Genomic DNA, 17,598 nt, shown 5'->3' with positions numbered 1-17,598 from the left:
TTGGAAAACAGAAATCCTTTGATCTTTGTGGTTGTTTTTGTGCTGTTTGTATTCCTGCACGTGCTGCACGCTGGTTTTTCCAGTGCTGGGAGCTGTGCCTGCTCTGTGTAATGGTGAAAAGAACATTTCCCTAATGCTGTGGGGTGTTTTAGGTGCCTTTGGGGTGTTTTAGGTGCCTGTGGGGTGCTTTAGAGGGTTATGGGATGGTTGTGGGGTGTTTTAGCAGACTATGAGGTGTTTTAGGTGGCTTTTAGGGTGTTTTAGATGGCTATGGGGTGGTTATGGGGTGTTTTAGGGGACTATGAGGTGTTTAAATGGCTTTTAGGGTGTTTTAGATGACTAAGGGGTGGTTATGGGGGTCTTAGGTGGCTTTGGGATGCCTTAAAGGGTTATAGGATGGTTATGGGGTGTTTTAGGGGACTATGTGGTGTTTTAAATGGCTTTTAGGGTGTTTTAGATGACTATGGGCTGGTTTAGGTGGCTGTGGGATGTTTAAGGTGGCTGTGGGATGGTTGTGGGGTGTTTTAGGGGACTATGTGGTCTTTTGAATGTCTTTTAGGGTGTTTTAGATGACTATGGGGTATTTTAGATTGATTTTCTGTGGCCGTGGCATGTTCTATGATGTTTATGGGGTGTTTCAGATGCCTCTTGGATGGCTCTAGGGTGCTTTATATGGCTTTGGGGTGGTTCAGATCCTTGTGAGGCAGCTGCTGGGTGTTGTAGATTGCTGTGAGGTGGTTTACATGGTTATGGGCTGTCTGTGGGGTGTTTTAGATCATTACAAGGTGGTTATGGGGTGTCTTAGGTCGTTATGAGGTATTTTAGGTCTTTATGAGGTGGTTTAGATGGCTATGGGGTGGCTATTGGGTGTTTTAGGTGGCTGTGGGATCTTTTAGATGGCTGTGGGGTGGCTGTGGAGTGGCTTAGATGGTTATGAGGTGGTTTAGATGTTTATGGGATTGCCATGAGGTGCTGCAGATGGCTGTGGGATGGTTTAGATGGTTATGGGATTGCCCTGGGGTGCTGTAGATGGCTGTGGGATGGTTTAGATGTGTATGGGATTGCCATGAAGTGCTGTAGATGGTTATGGGATTGCCCTGGGGTGCTGTAGGTGGGTATGGGATTGCCCTGGGATGCTGTAGATGGCTATGGGATTGCCATGGGGTGCTGTAGATGGTTATGGGATTGCCCTGGGGTGCTGTAGATGGCTGTGGGGTGGTTTAGATGGTTATAGGATTGCCGTGGGGTGGTTTAGATGTGTATGGGATTGCCATGGGGTGGTTTAGATGGTTAAGGGGTTGCCATGGGGTGCTGTAGATGGTTATGGGATTGCCCTGAGGTGCTGCAGATGGCTGTGGGATGGTTTAGATGGTTATGGGGTTGCCATGGGGTGGTTTAGATGGCTGTGGGATGGTTTAGATGGTTATAGGATTGCTGTGAGGTGCTGTAGATGGTTATGGGATTGCCATGGGGTGGTTTAGATGTTTATGGGATTGCCGTGAGGTGCTGTAGATGGCTGTGGGATAGTTTATAGATGGTTATGGGATTGCCCTGGGGTGGTTTAGATGGTTAAGTGATTGCCATGGGGTGCTGTAGGTGTTTATGGGATGGTTTAGATGGTTATGGGATTGCCCTGGGGTGCTCTAGAGGGCTGTGGGATGGTTTAGATGGTTATGGAATTGCCATGGGGTGCTTTAGATGGTTATGGGATTGCCCTGGGGTGCTGTAGATGGCTGTGGGATGGTTTAGATGGTTGTGGGATTGCCCTGGGGTGCTGTAGATGGCTATGGGATGGTTTAGATGGTTATGGGATTGCCCTGGGGTGCTGTAGATGGCTGTGGGGTGGTTTAGATGGTTATGGGATTGCCATGGGGTGCTGTAGATGGCTGTGGGGTGGTTTAGATGGTTATGGGATTGCCCTGGGGTGCTATAGATGGCTGTGGGGTGGTTTAGATGGTTATGGAATTGCCATGGGGTGCTGTAGATGGCTGTGGGGTGGTTTAGATGGTTATGGGATTGCCCTGGGGTGCTGTAGATGGCTGTGGGGTGGTTCATGTGGCCTCATCCCAAGTGGTGCCCCCGTATCTGTAGGTACCCATGGAGACCAAAGCTCAGAAGCAGAGCAGAAGAATGAATTCCCGTTTTTGCTGGGTCAGTGCAAAGAGGAGGGCACAGGGCTGGGGGAGCAGTGCCAGCAGTGCCCATGGGCAGGTGGGGCATTGCCCAAACCCCAAATTCTGTCAGGAATTTGCTGCTTTCCCTGGATGTCCCCTTGGAGAGCAGGAGCTGGTCCTGTTGTGTCCCAGCTCTGTCCCAGGGAGCTGCCCCGGTCCCAGGCCCCTTTCAGGGTGACAATGTCACCAAATCCAATTTATTTCCAGGCTTTTAAAGTTGTTCCCAATATGTTCTGTGCCACAGATTGGTGCTGAGCTGAGTCACCGAGTTTTCCTCCTGTTAATTTATTAAATAACCACTGAAAACTCCTCATTAACAAACACATCCTATTTAAAGGAAAAACCACCTTTCCTGTGTGCACCTCTCCTGTTATCCTCTCCAGAATTCCAATTGCTCTGATCCAGAGGTGCCTCCAGAGCTCCTAGAGCAGAGCTCAGAATGTTTGCTGCAAACACCCATCCCTTGTTAAGCAGTATTTACATAAAACACGCTGACACCACTTTGGGGAGATTGAGTAGGATGCTTTCTCAGCTGTTGAAATTTGCACACGAGATGGAAGATGTTTTGATTAAAAGAAGGGTTAGCCGAATATTTTTTTTCCCATTTATTCCCATGTGTCAAAATCAAAGCAGAGTTTCTCCAGGCGTTTTGCCCATTTTTTTCCTCTTTTTTTCTGTTCCTCTTGTTCAGTTGTTTGGATTCTTTCCCTCAAGGTTGAGATTTTTGTGGGCTTTTTTTTCCTCGTAGCAGAGGAATTCAGTTATTTAAGGAGATAAATACATATTAAAATGCCTTTTAGACAGAAATAAACACTATGACTGGGTTTAGCTTCCTGTTTATTTTTGGGAGCGTTTGTAAATTCATTCTGGAATTTATTGGATTGGCAACGGTGAGCTGGGGACAGGCAGGGGGAAAAAACCAGGGAGATTTTCTCAGTAACATCCTTCTGATTCAGGAACAGCAGTGAAAAAGGGCTCAGGAATAATTTCATTTTAGTTTTCTACATTCTCCTTCCTTGTGACTTCTCTAATCTGAAGCAGTGAAAAAGAGCACAGGAATAATTTCATTTTAGTTGTCCACATTCTCCTTCCTTGCAACTTCTCTAATCTGAAGCCATTCCTGTGATAACATTTCCCTTCGTGGTTACTTAGTTGATTTTTTTGAGCTGCATTTCCAAAGGCTCCTGTCAAGGAGGAGAACTCCAACTTTCCTAATCAGTGCTGAAACGACTTCTTCAAAGGCTAAAATGGAATTTTATCTCTTCTTTCCCCCTGCAGAGAGCACAAACGTTGCTTTTGTCATTCCTTTATTATTTGCTCTGCCAGGGTGCCAGCGCCCCTGGCCACTGAGAAACTGGAGCAAAAGCTTTTTTTAGCAACTGGAGCAGAATTTTCATAATAAACCTGATCTCGTGCCGTTTCCGAGCCTCCTTTGGGGGGAGTCAGGGAAGGAAAGTGGAATTAGGGAGGGTTGGAAGCCGGGGAACTTCAAGGAGCCTCAGCCTAAAAACTCTCCCCGGATTTGCTGCTGCAGCCTGGATTAGAGGACCCTTTAATTTGCTTTTAATTAAAATGATTTTCATTTATTCCGTGCCTTCTTCACAGGTCCCGAGGCGCCTCACAAACTTGTGATGCTGTTTGTATAAAATACAAATTGCATATTCATGTGGTGCTGAGATTTCACCTGGAAGCTGAGGATCAAGGAGAGTTTTGCCTTTTTTTTGGTTGTTTTAGAGCCTCAGATCCCAATTACAGAGCAGCTTTTCAAGCACTGCTGCTGTTCATCTTCTCAATGAGTTGTAGTCCAAAGTGTAAACACTGCCCTGCCATAAATAGCTTATCTGATACGAGATTTAAATAGCCAGGGCTTTGTTTTTGCAACCTCATTCAGTTGGAAAGGAAAAAAAAAGTCTCGTAAATACCTTTTTATTTTTCTTCTTATTTTTCTTTTTTTTCACGAAGGAAATGCACCTATTGCATTTCCCAAGGGAAACTCCCCTATTGAAATTCCCAAAGGAAATGGTGGATTAAAATGGAGAGTGTTGCATAGCTTGTAAATAGAGTTATGTTAATTATCTTTTAAATAGTTGACCTTAATGCAATGTAGATATTAAAAAAATGAAGATAACCCTTTCCTAAATAAGACTGCTGCAATTTAATTATCATAAATTAAATATAATAACTATTGAGGAGGAGAAGAAATAGGGTTTTTTTTACTTTTTTTGAGGGACTTTTCTGGTGGTTTCTTTCTTGTTGGTTATTTGCTGAGGCATAAACCCTGGATCAGCACAGAAACCTGAGGAAATCCAGGGAATATTATGGAAAATGCAGTTTCAGGGGTGAATTTGATGCCCCAGCTGAGGTCGCAGAGGAACAACAGAGAGGGGGAGGCTGGCAGGAGCAGGGAATTTTTCCAGAGCCTTGAAAAGTTGCTACATCCTTGTTTTGGGAGAAGAACAAATCCTGGCAGAGGAGATTCTGAGATTTTTATCATGCTCTTGTGAGGAGGGGGTTGGTCTGTTGTCCCAAGGAACAAGGGGCAGCACAAGAGGAAATGACCTCAGGTTGTGCCAGGAGAGGTTTAGGGCGGATATTTGGGAAAACTCCTTTAGGGAAAGGAATCCCAGCGCTGGCAGTGGTGGAGTCCCCATCCCTGGAGGGATTTAAAAACCCTGTGGATGTGGGACATGGGGCAGTGGTGGCCTTGGGGACCATGGTTAGACTTGGAGGGTTTTTCCAGCCTAAACAATTCCATGGTTCTGTGAGTTTGGACAGCTCTGATTTAGGGCTGGCACATTTTGTAAGCCCTCCCTCCAGTCTGCTGGAGGCACAATTTCCCCATGTGCTTTCAGGCAGTTGTAGAAATTCAGGGACTGTGCCATGAGTTTTTAATATCTGATATTCAAGAGGGGAAAGCAGAACAAAATATAAAGATGGTTATTTCCTAAAAAAGTTATGTCTTATTAAAAAAAAATGGCTCTTTTGCTCTCAAAGAAGAAAACCTGAAACTTCTGCTTGCTTGCAGAGTGTCTGAAATTCCCCTGTTGAAGTTTGGGGAAGCAAAAGCCCTTTTTGAGGATGTCACAGCAGAGCTGTGGGCAGCAGATTTTCCCATAATAATGCTTTTGTTCCCTACATGAATGCAGCAGTGTTTGCTCCTGCGGAGGAGCTGCTCATGAGGAGGGCACAGAGATCCTTGGAGGGGTGCACAGGGCTGTGCTCAGCACTTGCAGAACGTGAGATTTTGGGTTTTTTGGGATTTAACTTTGAAATGTAATAATCTTTGCATGGGCAGGGACACCTTCCACCATCCCAGGTTGCTCCAAGCCCTGTCCAACCTGGCCTTGGACACTTCCAGGGATGGGGCAGCACTTGAGCGTTTCAGTTTGAGGCTTTGGGTTTGTTTGTTTTTATTCCACCCTCATTTCCCAAACCTCATATTCATCTCTTGCTCTGCAGTCAAACCCATGAATTCTCAGTGTTCTTTGCTGCTAAAGCTGATCAATACAGGTGATTAGCTGGAAGCTGGTGTTTGGAACAACCTCAGTGAGACACACAAGGCAAAGTGTCTCCTTCCTTCTTCTCCCTGCTGTGTCACATCCTGGAACAGATTCCTGATGGGTGAATCTTTCTTCAGGTCTGGAATGGTTTCTCATTTTTTCTAATGAGAAGTTGCTTGCAGACTTTGACCTGAGAATCCATGTAGAAATACATTAGGCTGTAGAAAAACTCGACATTCAAAGTACAAATGAGGCTTAGAAAGTAAAGCTGGGCAGGCCTTTAATTTTTTTTCTTATTTTGAAGTGATTCTTACACTGAGTAAAAATTAAAAAGATGGCTATAACCATCTCTGGAACCACTGTGTTCTGTTGCTCTGTAAATCATAATTTGGGGCTGTGTTCAGGGTGATTCTTGTGGAATTTTAGGCTGTTGGGATGATGGAGTTGGCGGCAGCCATCCACACCCAGCTTTATTGAGAGCCAATTTCTGCCTTTGTGGTGAAAACCCACAACAGTTGGGTGTTTGAAATGACTTTTAAGCCATCTGTGTGGCATCTCTGTGTTCCATTGTTTCATCCACCCAGATGCTGGGAAATGACTGCAAGGAGCTGGAGCTCCAGCACAAATTGTTATTGTCCTGGAAATGAGGATTTTGTGACTTTGGGCTCTGGGGAGGCTGGGTGAAATGGAGGAATGGATGAAAGGTTGGGTGTTCCTAGAGGAACATCAAACACCCCAGCTGGCAGCTGAGTGGGACCCCAAATGTGTGAGAGCCCTCTGCTCTCCATCCCTGTCGTGGTGCTACCACCCTGTGGTGTCAGAGTGAATTGGGATCTCCAGGAAAATGGGATTTCTGGTGTGGTGCTGCCCAGGGAAGGGTGTCAGCACCAGATGAGTGTTGTGGAAATCCCATTGAGTCACGTCCTGATGTGCAGCTTCAGGGCAAGAGAAGTTCCTGTAAATTATCCAGGCTTGATAAAACCCTCCCAGGCTTCCCCAAACTGGTATTCCCTGCAGTTTTAAAGGTGATGGAGATTTCCATGGTGAGGAGATTCCCAGGATAAGCCAGGAAAGGTTTGGCCAGCTCAGGTCTGGAGCAGCTTCACCTCTTGCAGTGCCTCACAGCGTTTTCATTTCAGTCATGTGGGAAAGGAAGTTCCTTAATGAGCACGGAGCAAAAGTCATTTTCATAATTACTGTTCTGAAAGACACTCACAAAATACTGATGAATTTGCTTGACAGTTCCTGGAAAAGCCAAACTGAAGCCCAGCTTTCCATGAAGGATTGGCCTGAGTGGTGTCCAGAGCTCCTTGCCAAGCTCAGCTTTGCTGTGACCAGTTTTAAAATCACTTGGAAGGTTTCTTGCAGGGCGTGCAGCCCTTATGGTAGAAGCAATTAATTCGTGTCAGGTGGAAAGGGGGATTAAAAAAACCTTTGGGGGCACAAAGAAACTGGATCCAAGCATTTATTTATTTATTTATTTATTTATTTATTTATTTGATGTTTTGGGGAGAGGCTGTGGACTCTCTGGGATGTAATTGCACTCCTGTCAGGGAGCATCCTGGCTGAGCTGTTTGCATTTCTGCTGCAGTGACTTGTGGTGGCATTTGCAAGTTCATCTCCCTCGAGTGCTTGAGGCAAACGGTCAGAACATCAGCAATTGCAGTCTGCTGGAATAAGTGAGGCTTGCAAAGCTTTTTATATTCATCAAAAAGCAATTTCTGTTGGGGTTTTTTAAAGATTCAGTACAAGGGCTGGATGTTGGTTAACACAGTCCTGATTTTGTATTCTGTGTGCATCCAAAACATCCTAACAAACATCCTTAGGACATCAAAACCCTGGAAAACATGCAGAGCCTGACCTCTGAACACAATGTTTTCTTCCTGTTTGTGTTGGCCCAGGCCCTTAAAAAATGATTTATTTTGTTATGCAGACGATTACCAAATAAGCTCATGTCTGTGGAAGCTTGTGTGAGGTAGATATTGAAACTTGGCACGGTTCTGCAGGTTCCTGACCTTCCAGGAGCTCATTCAGGACTTTGGAGTGATAACATCAAAGACTATTCTAGAGGTAATAACCCTCTAGAGGTAATAAACTAAAAAAACCCTTAAGTTTTGTTTCTTTACGTTGTCAGTGAGAAAGAAAACGTAGGGGGAGGAGAAGTGTTCTAGAGGTTTTGTTCTAATTCTTATTACTTTTTTCTTTAGTGACTGTTAATAGATTTTTCTTCATACCCTTTTAAAGTTTTGAACCTGTTTTGCCTTTCTGCTCATCCTGCCTCCCAGCAGGAAGTGAGGGCACTGGTGATGAGCCAACACCAAAACCACCACACTCCTCAGTGCATTAACCGAGACATCTCAAAATGAGCCAAATTTCAAATTCACAAACCAAAACCACGACATGAAATCGGTATTTCTACCCGGTTTCAGACTGAAACCATCACAAATCACCTCATCACTGCCAGCAAGGGCGCTCCAGACCCAAAGTGTGCTGCAGCAGGAGCAAGCCCTGCAGGCAGGCTGTGCTCTGAGTGCAGACAAACCTGGCAGGAGCTCTTTGCTCAGCATTTTGGAGCAGAGCAGAGCAGCACCTCTGGCTGAGGGAGCAAGTGCTGCCTCAGCACGGTGCCAGATGGCTCTGGCTGGCAGCAGCTGCTCTAGGAGGTATTTTTGCCCCCAGTGAAGGAGAGGAATGATGAGGAGGACTCTGTCTTATCAGAAGGCTAATTAATTACTTTATTATACTGTATTATTCTATATTATATTACATTACATCTAAACTGAATCTGCCAAGCACTCAACTGCACAGCCTTTTGTGACTGTCAGCCCACAGTCCCCACACACACCTGGATGCAACTGGTCAGTGAATCAAAACACACCAGAATCCAATCACCAGTTCCCTTCAGGTAAACAGCCTTCCACCATGCATTCCACTTGTGAAAACACAGGAGCAGTAAATGAGATAGGAATTGTTTTTCCTTTCTCTGAGGTTCAGAGGATGTGAAGCTCAGAAATATTCTTGGGAAGAATTGTGCCTTGCTTTTCTCTGTGAAGGGAAATGTGGTGACAGTTGCTGTGCTGCAGGGCAGGGATGCTCTGCACAGGGACATCCACGTCCTGGGGCTGGCCAGGGCCAAATGCAAGGTGAGGATGGGAGGAACAGCCTGGAGGAGAAGGGTGAGGGCTGAGCTGGGGAGGAAAGTCATGGAGAGCACCACCCTGAGCTCTAGCCCAAAGTGCAGAACCAAAAACTGCTCCTCTTCCCAGCCCCTGCAGGATGACATTTCTTTTATTTCTGTCCCCCAGGAGCCAGCACAGCTCCTTGTGAAGCAGCTCTGAGTGCTGGGGCAGAAAAGTTACAGGGCAGGAAAAGGGATTTATCTGCCCTCAGTTCCCACCTGTGTCCCATGGTTAAAATACAAAGAAATCAAGAAATTCAGATTTATATTTTCTGAAAAAGATGGTTTGGCTGTGTTCTCTATCACAGCATTATTTATAGTGGTTAGAGTTTGGGAAATAAGGAGAAAACCCTCCAGTGTCTTGCTGTTCCACATAAATTAATATTTTTTTGTCATTACTCCTGAAGCAGAAGCTTTCTTTTACTGCTGAAAAATCCACTTGCACATTGTTTATAAAAACACTCCCTGCAGGTCCATCTTGTGCTGGCTCAAAGTCACTTTAGAAAGGGCTTTGCCTTATCTCAGTAGCACATCTTGGGAAGTCATTTAGTGAGCAAATTGCCAGTTAATTGCCTTGATCTGCTGGTGAGCAAGATGCTCAAAATGAGCTGTTCTTAATCATGATATCAAAATATCACTTCTGTTCCATTAATGAGCGTGCTGTGAAATAGGATATGTTTTTTAAGGAAGCTGCTTAAGCTGATCTCGTTTGCTTTTTATTTTTAGTTAATGCCTTTAGTTGGTTTCCTGAAAGAATCAGAGCTCTGGGGGTGTGAGAGGGAAACCAACATTTCAAGGATCAGTGGATGGCAGCCCCAAAGAATTTTCCATAAAATAAAATTTGAGGTATCTCTCAGGATTTTAAATTGGTTGGAAAGGTTCTGTTCAGACACTGTGGGGTTAATTTAATAGGATATTTATGATTTAATTTCACCTTTACAAAAGCACTTTATAGTTTGTACTTGACCTGTGGACAGAAGGTCCCTTGGGAGCCAGCCTGGCTCCATTTTGTGTGGGTTTGGGCTCTGTTCTGATTTTTAAGTGCTTTTTTTACAGAGTAGGATTGACTTGGTGTTGACCGAAGTTTAGTGAGCATGAATTTTGGTGATTATTAGACTTGGCTCTCTGCTCTCCAGAAATATATACTTTAAATAACCAGAAATACATACTTGAAATCTCCAGAAATGTATACTTCAAATATACATATACATATACATATGTATGCACACACACATATATATGCACACATATACATATATATACACATGTACATATATATAAATATAATATATATAAATCTATACATATATGCACACATATATACATGTATATACACATGTACATATATAAATATAAAATATATATAAATCTATACATATATGCACACACATATGCTTATATATACATACATGTGCATATATAATTATAAAATATATATAGAAATATATACATATGTACATATATATAAATATAAAAATATATAAAAATATATATAAAACATATATATATAAATATATATAAAACAACAGTATCCAATATTATAACACATAAAATATACAATAGAAAATATATATATAAATCTATCCATATATGCACACATGTATACTTATATACACATGTACATATATATAAATATAAAATATAGCTATAACTCTGTCTATACATGTGTGTATATATATATCTTTATGCAGATTAGTTCTGTGAGATGGCCAGAAAGTTAAGACAATGAAATAGGTGCAAAACCAGCCAGAACTGAGTTACAATTTTATTGTTTATTTTTCAGCATGAGTGTGATTCTTTTGTGGCCTTTCAGGAAAGGATCGTGGCACAATTGGAATATTTAGGAGGCCTAGACTTGGTAGGGTTGGAAAAGAGCTGTGAGGTCATCCAGTCCAACCATTCCTGCAGCATTGTCCCACATCCCCAAGTGCCACATTTATATTTATATTTATAATTTTTAAATATTTCAGTAAAAATACCACAAGTAGATTTTCTCTGGTATTTCCTAGGATGCAAATACGTGGCCAGGTCCTCTGGTGAATAAGAGAGGGGATTTCACTTTGTTGCAGCTTCAGCCAATCATTGATCAGCCTGAACATTTATTTTCCAGTCACAGGAGGAAGAATTTGGTGTTACAGCATGGCCAGAGCCTGTCAGGTTATTCCACTGAATCCACGGGGTGAGCTTCTATCACATGTTAAAGCCACAAGCGAAATATTCAGCAATCAGGTTTTCCATCCTCACTGTGGGGCTGCACCATCTGAATTTCTTCTATAAAAAGCTCTCCCCTTTTTTTGGGGCCAGCCTCTCCTCAAAGACCAGTCTGACAGGCAGCAGAGTTCAGCTGATCTGAAAAAATGGGTCCTGTGGGGCAGCAGCTCTTGGGCATCTCTGCATCAGCTGGAAAGGAGGTAAATAAAGGGAAAAAAATGGTTTAATCTTGCTGAAATGTAGCTCATCTAGTTAAGTTGAAGGACTGAAAATTAATCAAAATTACCTTGATAAGCTGTCTGCTGATTGATTTGGAATAAGTACTCCAGGAATATTAAATAAGAATTAAAAATATTAGGGGAGAGCTGTAGAACAGCAAAATATGAATAATTTGGGGGAAATATCATTTGGAAGATCTCCTTCCTTAGTTTCCTGGGCCTGTATTTTTTTACTCTAAAATGTATCTGTGTGTGATTTGTCTTTGTGAAACTGTGCTTTGGGCTTAAAAGCATGGGGATGTATTTGTGCTTTGGAGATTGTGGTGCAGATGTACCAGGAGAAAAACCCCCAAAATTCCTGGAGCAGGGAACACAAAGAGCTGGAGAGATGCTTGAAATGGAGTTTGAAGTGTCTTTCAAGAACCACAGAGAGACTTGCTTTGAAAGTTTCCGTGTTTTAGAGAAATTGATTTGTTAGGGTGTGGGAAGGATTAGTGAAAACATGGGATGGAAATGTAAAACAAACAGAAGCAGTGAAAATATTGGGGGGATTGTGTTGATAACTGATCCTGCTGGAGATTCTGGTGATGCCATTTCAAACCTGTTTCATCTGGAAGGGTTATTCCGGAGAAAGTCAGATTGGCTGCTTTAGTTTCATATCTTTGGAGGCTTAAAGTGCCATGTAAGGAATTTCAGGGCCTTTCTGTGTGGTTTTGGTTGGAAGGGACCTTAGAGCTCACCCAGTTCCATCTCCAGCCATGGGCAGGGACATTTCCACAGCCCCAGGTTGCTCCAGCCTGGCTGAGGACACTTCCAGGGAGGGGGCAGATTCTCTGTGCCAGGGCCTGCCCACCCTCCCAGGGCAGGAATTCTTTTCATGGATCTGTAGATAAAATGAGTATTGAATTTCATCATTTTGATCATTCAAACCTCTTCTTTTAAATATTGCTGGATGGCAGTGGTGGAGTTTCCATTCCAGGAGGGATTTAAAAGATGTGTGGAGGTGGCACTTGGGGACATGGGGCCCTGGTGGCCTTGGCAGTGCTGGGGTTGAACTTGGTGATCTTGGAGGCTTTTCCAACGTGAGCAATGCTCAGAAATGGAATTTTGGGATGCTCCACATTGACCTGGAGGCTCAGGGGCCCTTGTGGCTCTGCACAGCTCCTGCCAGGAGGGCACAGCCGGGGGGAACAGGGACAGGAGCAGAGGGAACGGCCTCAGGCTGGGCCAGGGCAGCTCAGGGTGGATTTTGGGAACAATTTCCTCATGGAAAGGTTTGTCCAGGCCTGGCACAGCTGCCCAGGGCAGTGCTGGCATCCCCATCCTTGGAGGGATTTAAAATCCACGTGGATGTGGCACTTGGGGACACGGGGCAGAGGTGAGGTTGGGTTTGATGATCTCAGAGGGCTTTTCCAGCCTTGATGGTTCCATGATTCCATGAACTGAAGCCTCTCTGTTTTTGCAGCCGCAGTCCCTGTGGCTGTGCCCAGCATTCCCATTGCAGGGCAGGGGCATTCCCTTCCCCAGGGCATGGAGAGGATCCCAGGCCACACTTGCAGTGGGGAGGCCCTGGGTGCTGTGTGTGACCTGTGATTGTGGCACGTTGGAAAGAGCAACTCCCCAAGGACACCTGAGTGTCCCCAGAATCCCTTAGCAGGGGACAGAGCCATCCCCAGAGTCCCTGTGGTGCCTTGGCTGCTGCTCCTGCTGTGCTGTGAAATGTCCTTTACCCCCTTGTCCCCCTGCTGGCGTTGTGTCCTCCATGTGTGATGGGCAATGAGTGCCCCAAGTGCCACCTCAGGCTCTGAGTGGCCACCAGCCCTGTGTGGGCACAGCCCTGGGTGTTTGTGCCGCCTCTGTGGCACTGAGGCCACCAGCAGGTCCCAGTGAGCACAGCCAGATGGAATGGGCAGAGACAGAGCCCTGCCAGCTCTCTGGGATCACAGTAAACACTGGCTGAGATAAAATGCTCCTTTCTAGTTAAGAACAAAAAGCAAAAATGCACTCTGAGAAAGCAACTGGTTTTATATATAAAATATTACTGGGTTACACCAGGAGGAGCTTTCCAAGGGCAGGATTTCAGTGGATGCTGCTGGTGCTTGGCCCAGGCTCTGGGCTCTGCCCTGGCTCAGCTGCTGGTTTATTTAGGAAAATCAAACCTGCACGTTTGGGACTCCATGTCCTGCACAAATGCTGCATTTCTATTTTATTTTTAAGCCACTTCTTATTTCCAAAATAGAAATATAATTCTCTTTGATCTTAGGTCCAGGATGCTCAGTCCAAGGAATTATTCCCATGGTAACAAGCCACACTTCACCAAGGGGTATTTTACCCCAGAAATATTTTTGGATGGAATTTCAGTTTCTCTGACTGGGATGGTCAAATCCAGGGCTTTGTTATGAGTTTTTCTCTCCAAGGAGGTTCCAAGTGGGACCATGCTCTGTGTTTTATGGTGCCTTTGAGGCAGCTGTCAAGGGAAAACACTCTGCTTTTATTTTTCCCCATCCTCAAAGAAACCCCAACCCTTTCTGCAAAAATCCAACTTTCAAAGTAAGGAGGAGAAATCAATAATTATAGAAATCCCTTACAAGTCCAAAATTAGTTTTTTGTGAGCTGTAAATAACCCAAGCAGCACTCAAAACTCACTTGTGCTAAATATTTCCCAAGAGGATGTTTCTGTGTTATTGCTGTGATTATTGTGCTGGTATTCACAGAGAGTTTTCTTCTGTCCCTTAGTAAATATGTTCAAAAGGAGCAATTCTTTTTAATGCCACGTCTTGAAAAGAGTTTTTAAGGATTTGAATGGGAGCTGGCTGTGGATGCTCAGTGCTTTGCCAGGGCTTGAAGATCCACGTTCATTCCACAGCACAATGCCATCAGGAATCCCAGTGATGATTTTGAAACACATTAAATAGCAAAATATCAGTTTATTCTGCAGGAAGCACGACAGCAAATGCATGCTGATGCTGACACCAGCTGTCATTGGAAAGCAAATATTCTGGAGGTTGTTTATTTGCAGGCAGCAGTAGTGATGACAGCAGCCGATAGGAAAATCAATAGCTGGATTTTCCATCAGCCACTGCCTCTTGCCAAACGGAGTGATACTGCCTCAAATTAGCATCTGTTTGCACACTTCTCTGCTAATTAGTGCTGTCAGCGTCTGAACAAAAGGGAAAGCTGATGGTGAGGGTGGGCAGGCCCTGGCACAGCGTGCCCAGAGCAGCTGGGGCTGCCCCTGGATCCCAAGGCCCGGCTGGACATTGGGAGCACCTGGGACAGTGGGAGGTGTCCCTGCCATGGCTGGGGTGGCACTGGGGGGATTTGGGGTCCTTCCCATCCCAAACATTCCGTGATTCTGTGCCTGTGTGTTGGGAGCGGGTGGGATAAAGAGCAAATCCAGCAGTGAGCTGTGATGGTGGCAGGGCTGGGGCCCATCCCTGTGTCTCCCCCAGCCTGCTGCTCCCATGGGTGATCCTCAGCATCATCCTCACTGGTGGCTTGGGCTGGAAATCTCATCTCTTTATTTATTTCTCATCTTATTTTCCCAGGTACCATCAGTCCAGTTCCTCTTCCTCCTCTCTGAATGGTGCCTTTATTTCATTGCTTTAACTGTGGTGCCTGAAATGATTTGATCAAACACTACATTGCCATTTTTTAAAGTCCAGTCCCTACCAAGGGGGCTTCTTGTCTCCTTCAAGGAGAGGAATACAGAAGGACCTACAAGGGCTTTGTTCAGCACAAGCAGTGGCAAAGTGCAGCCTTCTGACCCCTCCTGCTAATCCTGCTGCTAATTCTTGTCCAGCCTGGAATTTCTTTTCCAGCTTGAGCTGAAAACTGATTTTTAACCTCTGATACAACGTGGTGGTCAGACCTGGAAAGGTCCGAGAGAATACCAGAGGTGCCTGGATATTTCCTTCAATGAATCTTTCCTTAAATGCACACAATTAGGGCTGTATCCCAAAGCCTGCTGGCATCCATCTGCTCCCATCCAGTGCAAGATTTCCTTCTCCCTTCCTCCCCGTGTTGGAAGTGCATTTTTCTCTTTCCTTTCAGCCATTTAATCGCTCCAAACCCTTTTTGAAGCAAACGAGGCCGTGATTTACTGCCCGAGGGGTCAGGCAGAAAGAGGGGCTGTGCAAAGGCAAGGAGGAATTGCCATTATTTGTGCAAAAGAAGCGTCTCTTGAAGTTAATTGAGGTGTAGATGAACTCGGCTGCACTCATTAGTGTCAGTGAAACTGAATATGCAATTTGCTAATTGCAGGGAGGGCACACAACTCTCAGATCCAGACTACTTGGGGTATTTTTAGCTGTTCCTTTAGTCATCAGCTTCCACTTTTGTCTGTTCCAGGCACCGGTGGGAAAACACAGCAGCCCTTTTCTCCAGCAGGGTCACGCTGTTCTGAGGAGGTTTTTCTTCACTTCTTGGGTTTTTTCCACATAAATGGAGAACGCGGTTTTTGAGCCCTTGCAGCTATTCTGGTGAATACTTCTTCCCATCCCAAAACTGAGATGTTTCTCTCTCTAAATGTCAGTTTTTGAGGATTACTGCCTGGGTGGCAGGGTCTGAGTAGAAATGAGAAACCATCACTCATGATAAGCAGCTGAATATTCTCCCTGATGAATTCTCTTGTGTCTGAACTGCAAAATGGGCAGACTGTAATGGTCTTTCTGCCCAAACCACTGAAGCTTTTCCTTGGCTCTGCTGTACTATAGCCCATCTACAAATTATTCTTGGTTTAAGGAATTTTGCTGGTTTTGTCCAGGTAAAACATTTCAGAATGGCTTGTACGGTTGGGATGCCCAGACTGATGAATCAGAAATAAGCAATATCAGCAAATATCAGCCCCAGCTGAGCCTGGGCTGGAATGGAGCAGGAGAATAGAGAAAAGCCACTCCTGTTTGTTTAGTAGGTTGAGCTGCAGCAATAATTGAGTGTATTCAGCTGCAGACCTGCAAGGTTTGCAGCTGATGGGTGAATTTGGGATGAAAAGGGGAATGTCGTGCACAGGAATGGCCCAGGTGTGGTGGAATGGTACCAACAAGGTCTGCAGGAAGCAGAACCTTTCATTTTTATTTGCTCTAGCTCTGTGAGATCAGGGAAAAACCTTGGCATTGCAAATCAGGGAATATTGATTTTCCAGGTGGTTTATTGATGATGATAACCTTGTACAGCATTTCTCTCCTTCAGGAAAGCAGCTGTGATATCCATGTGATGCTCATTGATGTGGGCACTTATTCAAACCTAGTCTGTGCCCAACTGAAGTAAAAAATCAGAATATTTATTCATTATTTGTTATTATTTAGCAACATGATGTTATGAAATGTTATTCAGTATAATAATTCTGGTGATAGAATTTAAAAATATTTATTTAACATATGTAGTTATTTAATATTTATTGCTACAAAGTAACCAGGCTTCACTGGCTGCTGCAGCAGCACTTGAGCATATGTTTGCTGTCAGTTTGGCTTGCAGAGGAAAACCTTCATGTTCCAAACCAACCAACTCCTGTGGGCTCTGTATATTCAGGAGGGGCTGTAGCAGCCCTCAGAGCTTTGTCTGCAGGCACAATTCCTGTTTCCCTCCTTCTCCTTCAGCTCCTTCAGGATTTTTCCCATACCATTTGTTACACCCCGTGATTATCTGCTTATACAGTAAATTTGTAATTTGTGATTGGATTATTTGGATAGTGCTGTGCTACCTGGCTGATGTTTAATGATGTCTCTGAGGTGCGATGTGGGATCTCAGGATCTGAGTCCTGAGGTGCCGAGCCACCGAGAGCACCCTTGGGGGGCTCGGGAGTCCTGGAATGTTCCAGAAGTGTCTGGTGGCTGGACTTTGATCCTACACAGGAGACGACACCTGTATGAGGATAGGAGGGTTTCACCGGGGTGAATGGTGAAGGGATTGGTTAATTAGAGAGTGAAACACAGGGTTTAGGATTTCTGTACAGGGGGGTTTAGAGAAGTAAGATGGAGGAATTGGGGCGTGTCCTGTCCTTCTTCTTCTTCTTCTTCTCCTCCATCTTCTTTGGTGATGGTGGCACTTTGGGATTGGTCATTACTGAAAGTGCACCGGGCAATAAGAATAAATGGTATTGGGGAAAAATGATAAATATTGTACACGTAACAATGGGTATAAAGATAGGTGCCTGCCCGGAGGGCAGCACAGTGTGCTCATGGCTGGCTGCTGAGCAGAGCTCTGTCGGGCTGAAAGAAAATCTTTTAGATAAACAATTAATAAACATAAAAACCGAAAGAAGAACTGAAGCCTCTTCTCGTCCTTCGATACGCGGGCTGCCCCAAGGCCACTCCGGG

At 44.6% G+C, this 17,598-nt stretch overlaps 1 protein-coding gene across 7 annotated transcripts in view; it reads left to right on the top strand.

The window, feature by feature from the left end:
- PTPRE (protein tyrosine phosphatase receptor type E) overlaps positions 1–17,598 on the top strand; it is a 100,828-nt gene that overhangs the window by 17,103 nt on the left and 66,127 nt on the right. The window lies entirely within an intron of this gene.

Source organism: Zonotrichia leucophrys, chromosome 6 (genome assembly GCF_028769735.1).
Source record: "Zonotrichia leucophrys gambelii isolate GWCS_2022_RI chromosome 6, RI_Zleu_2.0, whole genome shotgun sequence".
Lineage (NCBI taxonomy): Eukaryota > Metazoa > Chordata > Aves > Passeriformes > Passerellidae > Zonotrichia > Zonotrichia leucophrys.
The sequence above is the reverse complement of the archived record's forward strand: the minus strand, read 5'-3'. Positions and strand labels throughout refer to the sequence as shown.